Source organism: Dermacentor albipictus, chromosome 8, assembly GCF_038994185.2.
Source record: "Dermacentor albipictus isolate Rhodes 1998 colony chromosome 8, USDA_Dalb.pri_finalv2, whole genome shotgun sequence".
NCBI lineage: Eukaryota > Metazoa > Arthropoda > Arachnida > Ixodida > Ixodidae > Dermacentor > Dermacentor albipictus.
Genome location: NC_091828.1, coordinates 66,202,251 through 66,209,264, shown reverse-complemented (window position 1 = coordinate 66,209,264; position 7,014 = coordinate 66,202,251).

Below are 7,014 nucleotides of genomic sequence, written 5' to 3'. Positions count from 1 at the left end.
ACACACTGACGCACAGACACAGAGACACACCGATGCATAGACACAGAGACAAGCCGTGCGCCGGTGTTCTGGTCAAACATCTGCGGCGCGAGGACGCAGATGTCGAGTGCATCGTCCCGATGACAGCTCGTGTCATAGCTGCTACGGGAAACGGCTAAAATCATAGCCCGAACAAATCGGCTTTGATGCGCCTGGGGCGCTGGCATGCTATCACCCTTGAAATGTTTTTGCCTTCATTTCCCATGCTTAACTCTGCCATATATAGGTGTGCTATCCTTACTAATAAAAGCAGTTAGTCAGCTCTTGTTTGTAGGTGACTCCCTTCTTGCGGTCGTCTGTTCGCGCTGTTGCCCTCATGTTTCAAGGTGAACCTAAACGCCCAAAAGGAGTATTGATGGATGAAACAATAAAGTAGGCGTCGACATACAACTTACCTATTACGCATGATTTACTGATGGTTTACGCATGGTTTACTCATGGAGACAAGACAAAATGCACGGCCTATACCAGTCGCTGTGTCGTCGCGACGTTTTTTCTTTGACTACGTCTTTTTGCGCTACGAATCTTGATTCCGTTCCAATTCTCCCAGTACTCAATTCTTGTGGAGTATATTAGCAATTCCTTTTGCCTCCTGCCTTCACAAGGGCAGTACGCATGGTCCTTCTTGTGAAATCGTTCGAACACTCGCAACTAGAACCAAAGGACATACGAAAGGTGAGATCCCGTGCCCACTAGTTGCATGCACAGAGCCTCATTATAACTTGGTTCCAAGATGAGCAGAATAAGCGTAGTATCCTTGCATGTGGTGCTGCATTATCAAAGCAATTTTTACGCGCGGGATACATCTGTTGCATTGTATCGCAGCGTAAATTCCTTCTGTATGCTTCCGCTGAAGTTCGAGAAATAATGAAGAATTTCTCATGGTACTTGAAATTGCAGACAAATGAGGGTCGTTGGATGTTACCATTTCGTAGAACCACGCGCATAGAGACTGACATCCGCGCAAATATTTGACGGTGCAAAGAGCCTCTGTCATGGCTTCGTTTGTTCGAGCTAGCCTGATGAGTCCTTCTGCTTATAGAGCGCGGTAGATTCCTTGGCGATTCTGGAAGCTATAGGAAGGACGGCAGACGTAATCCGCGCTGTCACAGATGTATGCACTTAGAATATTTTATACAAAAAGAAGTGATGAGGATTGCGAAAATGTAAGCACGACCTAAATTTGCCAGTAGCCGGAGACGGAAAATCGCTTTTCTCCGAGAAAAGCTTGCTGTCAATCTGCATTACATTTATTGCTAATATTACAGAATATTATAAAGAAATCATTACTGTTTTATAGCCTTAACATTTTCGATAGCTGCTAAGGGGAAAATAAACGAGACAAATACTGCTGAAGTTGCAGCAGACGACAGTACTTAAGCAATTTTAGCTTAGTTATGGGCACTTGTGTTTTACTTTTATTGATAAAATACATAGATCAATGTTCAAGCCGCTAAGGTCAATGAGCATTAAAAGTAACCCTGCCATTTGTTTTTCTGATGGCGGACATTGATCTCCTATTGGAAATGGCTGGCTGCCAGGAATACTTCTACAAACGAAAAAAACAATTTAAAGATGATGCCACATAGTTTCCCATTATTCTTTAGCGCTTATTCCAATGCCAACATCCAATTTGAAGCGAAACACTGCGCACAACCCTTATGAAAATGGTTATGTCCTTTATGTTTACTGTATGTTTCCCGCAGTTCACATCAGGAAATGTCCTTTATGTTTCCTCCATGTTAAAATTTGGCCACTGCTTTTATGTTTCCTTCATATGTCCTCCCTTTATGTATCCCTTATGTTACCGCACTTTATGTTTCCTCCTGTTGAAATTTGGCCATTGCTGTTATGTTTCCTTCATGTGCGCTCCATTTATGTATCCCCTATGTTACCGTACTTTATGTTTCCTCCATGTTGGAATTTGGCCCCTGCTTTTATGTTTCTTTCGTATGTCCTACCTTTATGCATCCTCTATGTGGCCGCAGTGATTAAATCCTGTATTTTATTTACATATGCATAGATGAAGAGTTCCGTGTACACATATTATATTTATAAACTTTTTCTGAGTTTAAAAGTTTCGCATTGGTTTTCATTGTAAGGTTACTGTTCCCTACATGATGCAGCATACGGATTGGAACTCTGCTATGGCCCAGAAATTCATGCCAATTTGTTTTAAAATTACAAACTAATTAGACTTCATAGATTATTTCAGTCTACCACTTGGAGTACCACTGTACGTTCCTCACTGCAGTGCTGCTGCTGTTCTAGTTATGTCTTTGTTACAAATAAAAAATGTAATGTTTGGATGGAAAGATAAGGTTGGATAAGTGCTTGCAGTTTTAAAAGAAAGTTTTAACTATAATTTGCGAAAGTTGGTCTGAAACTACGAACAGTTTATTGGACTATCTGGAGGTTACTTCAATTTGCCACGTCTGCTCACAGCAGACCTCTGGAATGTGGTGCTTGGGTGAGAGCTAATAAGGCACCTGAAAAAGAAAACAAAAGCCAATCTTTTCCACTTATTCAAAAATATTTATGTAAGCAAGAACAGCTTGGCCTGTATGCACACAGCTAAGAAACGTGGAGCAGTCAAAGATAGCTCATAAAAACATCAGTGCAACACAGAAGCTTTTAACTAATTGTTGTTTGAAACAGACTGGGCTGCCAATCCACTCAGGTATTAGACTGCTCAAAAATTCTTTTAAACATTATTGCAGCAGCTGCGAAGTAGTACATGACCTTTAGGAGTAGGCAACTGGCCAATAAAGCTTCGTGTGCTACCTTTGTGTGCCTGCTTGTGCAGATGTCTCGTAGTTATATCTCAAGTGGCTACACTGGTATATGGTAAAATTCAGGCGAAAATAAAACGAGCAGCAAACATCAGACTACCTGGGAAATTACCACCAAAACCTAAATGTCTCGTAAATCAAACGAACAATCGATTATGAATGGTATAAAACCTAGGCCCCGATTTCGTACCGATCCGTTTTCCGATGCTACATCTTTCCTCATTGATCTGACCGACATCCCGCTATCGTTATTAAATAGAACAGCCAGCCGTGGAAGGTGGGTTATAATAGTGGCAAATCTCGAGCGGAAAGCATCGCAAGAAAATCGCAGCCCTTATTAGGCAGTGCTACAAGCCACTGTCTTTAACAATCGCAGGAGCTGACATCCTGTTCTTCGGATGAAAATTTTAATGAAAACGAGCGTCTGATTGACATGCCTCGATTAAAAATAAATTTCGCTGTTGTAATGTCGGCCTATATTTGCCCTACAATACAAAAGACAAATACGCAAGCATGTCGAAGAACACAAACAATGCAGACAAGTTCTCGCGATGCTGGACTTCAAACATTACACTATCAATAAAATAATCTTCACACAAGCTAAAATCGTAGTCACACGCCGTAACACCGTAGTCGTGTGCCAACTCGCGATGCCCACGACACATCGACATACATTGCACATGCAACTTGCGGAAATGCATATCCACGGAAGAATTTCTTGCCGGGAAACCCAGTTGAAAATGACAACAGAGGTTGTGTTCAGTACTACAGAAATTTCTGTTGTACAACAGGATTTTTCTGTAGTAACTACAGATTCCTGATGGAGCAACAGACTTTTCTGATGTACAACAGACATTTGTTGTTGCTACTACAGAAGTACAGTCTGTCGTATGTCTGTTGTTACAACAGAAAGCTGAAGCTCTACAACAGATTTTTGTAGTACTACAGAAATTTCTGTTGTACAACAGGATTTTTCTGTAGTAACTACAGATTACTGATGCAGCGACAGACTTTTCTGATGTACAACAGACATTTGTTGTTGCTACTACAGAAGTACAGTCTGTCGTATGTCTGTTGTTACAACAGAAAGCTGAAGCTCTACAACAGATTTTTGTAGTACTACAGAAAAAATTGTCATCACTACAGGCACCCTGTTGTCCCAACAGAAATGTTCCTGAGGTAACCCGAAAAACTTCTGTAGTGCTACAGAGAGCTGTTGAAATACTACAGAAACCTACTGTGGCAACAGGCCCCCAATTGTCACAACAGAAGTGTTCCTGAAGTAATGCGACCAACTTCTGTTGTACTGCAGAAAAATGTTGTACGACAGAAGCCTATCATTGCAACAGGCCCCCAGTTGTCATAACAGAAGTGTTCCGGAAGTAATGGACAAACTTCTGTTGCACTACAGAGAACTGTTCCACAACGGAAACCTATCGCCGCAACATGTACCCAATGATGACAACAGAAGTGCCCTGAAATTGTGTGATGCGACAAGCTTCTGTAGTGCCCGGTTGAAAAAGACAAAAGGAATTCCTGTCGCAACTACAGAAATTCTGTTGTACGACAGAAGTTGTTGACATTTCTTAATTGGGAGACATTTCTGACATTACGACAGAAATACTGATTTCGCAACAGAAGCATTCTGTCGCGACAACAAGAGTTCTGAAGCCGGAACAACAGCTTTATATCCTGACAGCGACTCCGACGTTACGACACCAATTCTGACGTCGCAGCAGAAACATTCGGTCGCGACGGCCAAGAGTTCCGAAGTCGCAACAAAAGCGCTTTCCATCGCGGTCCTTTAAAATTGTATGTTTTCGCATCGGTGGTGTACACTGTACATTTCTCTTGCGCCGTATTCAATCGCGCTTCTCTGAAGCCGGCAATGCTGATGGCACCGACACCGGTAATAAAGTCGACGTGGCGAATAGTTATAATTGTGCCGTGACGACGCGGCACCAGCAACGCCCTACCGGCCTCCTCAAAATCGGCCGCTGATCAAAATCGTACCATCTGCGGGAATGGCTGCGTATCCGTTTTTTTTTTGGTAAGATGTGGCACACAGGCCTGTGGACTTACATGTGCTGTTACACTGACAGATTAGTTAATTTCCCAGGAATATTTCACAAGCTTATGCGAAGCGGAAAAGAAGATTTGGGTTGTTCCACAAAGTTGCGTGAAAAGCTGTCTCGCTCGGGTCTCATTAATCTGGTACAGTGCTGCCGTGAGAAGCCAGTACGCTGTCAGAAAGAACTCTCATCCACGAATGTTCATGTAGCTATTTTGCATTGAACACACGAATTATATGCGCGCTCAAAAGTGTAAAGAACGAGAGACAACTATCGAAACTAGCAGTAATAACCCTAAAAGTCAACGTTGTCTATTTCTGAATTTCTTATTTAAGAAGGATATCGTACATCAAAATCGATGCTCTAGCACTGCAAGATGTACCTGTCGATGGTACGAACACTCTTGCTCTTCTAGAGATGCGGCACTTGACGCGGTGGACGCGGGATCGAATCCCGGCCACGGCGGCCGCATTTCGGTGGGGGCGAAATGCGAAAACACCCGTGTACTTAGATTTAGGTGCACGTTAAAGAACCCCAGGTGGTCGAAATTTCCGGAGTCCTCCACTACGGCGTGCCTCATAATCAGAAAGTGGTTTTGGCACGTAAAACCCCATAATTTAATTTTTTTTTGACGCGGTGGAGTGATAGCGGATCATGGCACTCAAAATGCAAATGTAAACATCAGCGCATCGGCACGTCGTACTGTTCACATGGCCAAAACGTACACTCGCAAAGCATGTCAGTACCAGGCGGAGTTAAAAGTTTCTTCTTTAAGCTCCATACGAACACTCTTGAAGTCAAGACGTATTTGGAAGCGAAGGGTTTCTTTGTGCCTTGGGGAAATCACTGTTTCATATGCCGGAAGCCGGAAACTATCGAACATGTTTTCTTAGATTGTTGGGAAGCCCTTTTCTTTTGGGACATTCTCCAACGCACGCTTAAAAAAGACTTACCGGTTGATTCTTTCGGAATTAGATTTCTGCCCGTCGAGAGTGAAGACGGGATTCCTTTTGACATGATTATGATATTGGGCCTGCACAGTATTTGGCGATCCAGGATGGCGGTCAGCAACGCAGACATTGATGCCAGGCCCATAAGACAGTATTTTTGTGAATCTGTTAGCAGAGCTATTGAAGGATACAAGATACAAGACCCAGTGCCTGAGTGGCTTCCAAGAATGGAAGCTTTGCTACACATGCGTGAATTTTAATCTCACCACGTAACCCCAAGTGAGGGTGACGTATTTTTAACATACGTGTTGTGTTCTTCGCGCGGACTGATTTTGTAAACTGACGTGTTGAAGTCGGCAATAAAGAAAAAAAAAAGTCAGGGGTGGTGCAGTGGTAAGATGCCGGGCTCGGAATCGTGAGGTCGCATGTTCGAGTCCTAGGCGAAGCCGTTTTTTTTAAAAATTTTTTTTTACTTTTATGTTTTTCTTTTTTGTACTAACAAATTTACATAACCTTACGGACGTCTCTGTCAATTTTTTATTAAATATTGATCAAGAACTACACAACTTTCTACTACAGGACGTCACACTACAGACAACAGAACTACAGACAACAGAACTACAGACAACAGAACTACAGACAACAGAACTACAGGCAACAGAACTACAGGCAACAGAACTACAGGCAACAGAACTACAGGCAACAGAACTACAGGCAACAGAACTACAGAAACAACGTCCCAAAATACGACAGACTCTTAACAGTTCCTGTTGTGTTTTTCAACTGGGAACTACCGGGGAAACAGCACACTCTTAAAACGGTTGCACCCTTTGGAGTGTATATTTGTCCCACAACAATAATCGTCAGCTTCCTGGCCTGCATTTCCTTCCTGAAAACTCTGCGCTCGCTACTTTCCTGTCGAGAATGCTGCGTCACACTGATAAGGCGCATGCCGTTCGTGACTGGAATGTACCGGGCTCGCAGCGTTAAAGGAAACGCGGGCAGCACGGATGACAATTATGGTTGTGGGACAAGATACGCCCCAAAGGGTGTAAACTTTTCTAAGAGTGTTGTTTCAGTATTTACGTAAATGTTTGACCATCCACCCCCAACAATCAGCGCTGGTTGTACATCATTGCAGAAAGCAAGTAAGCGGTAAGA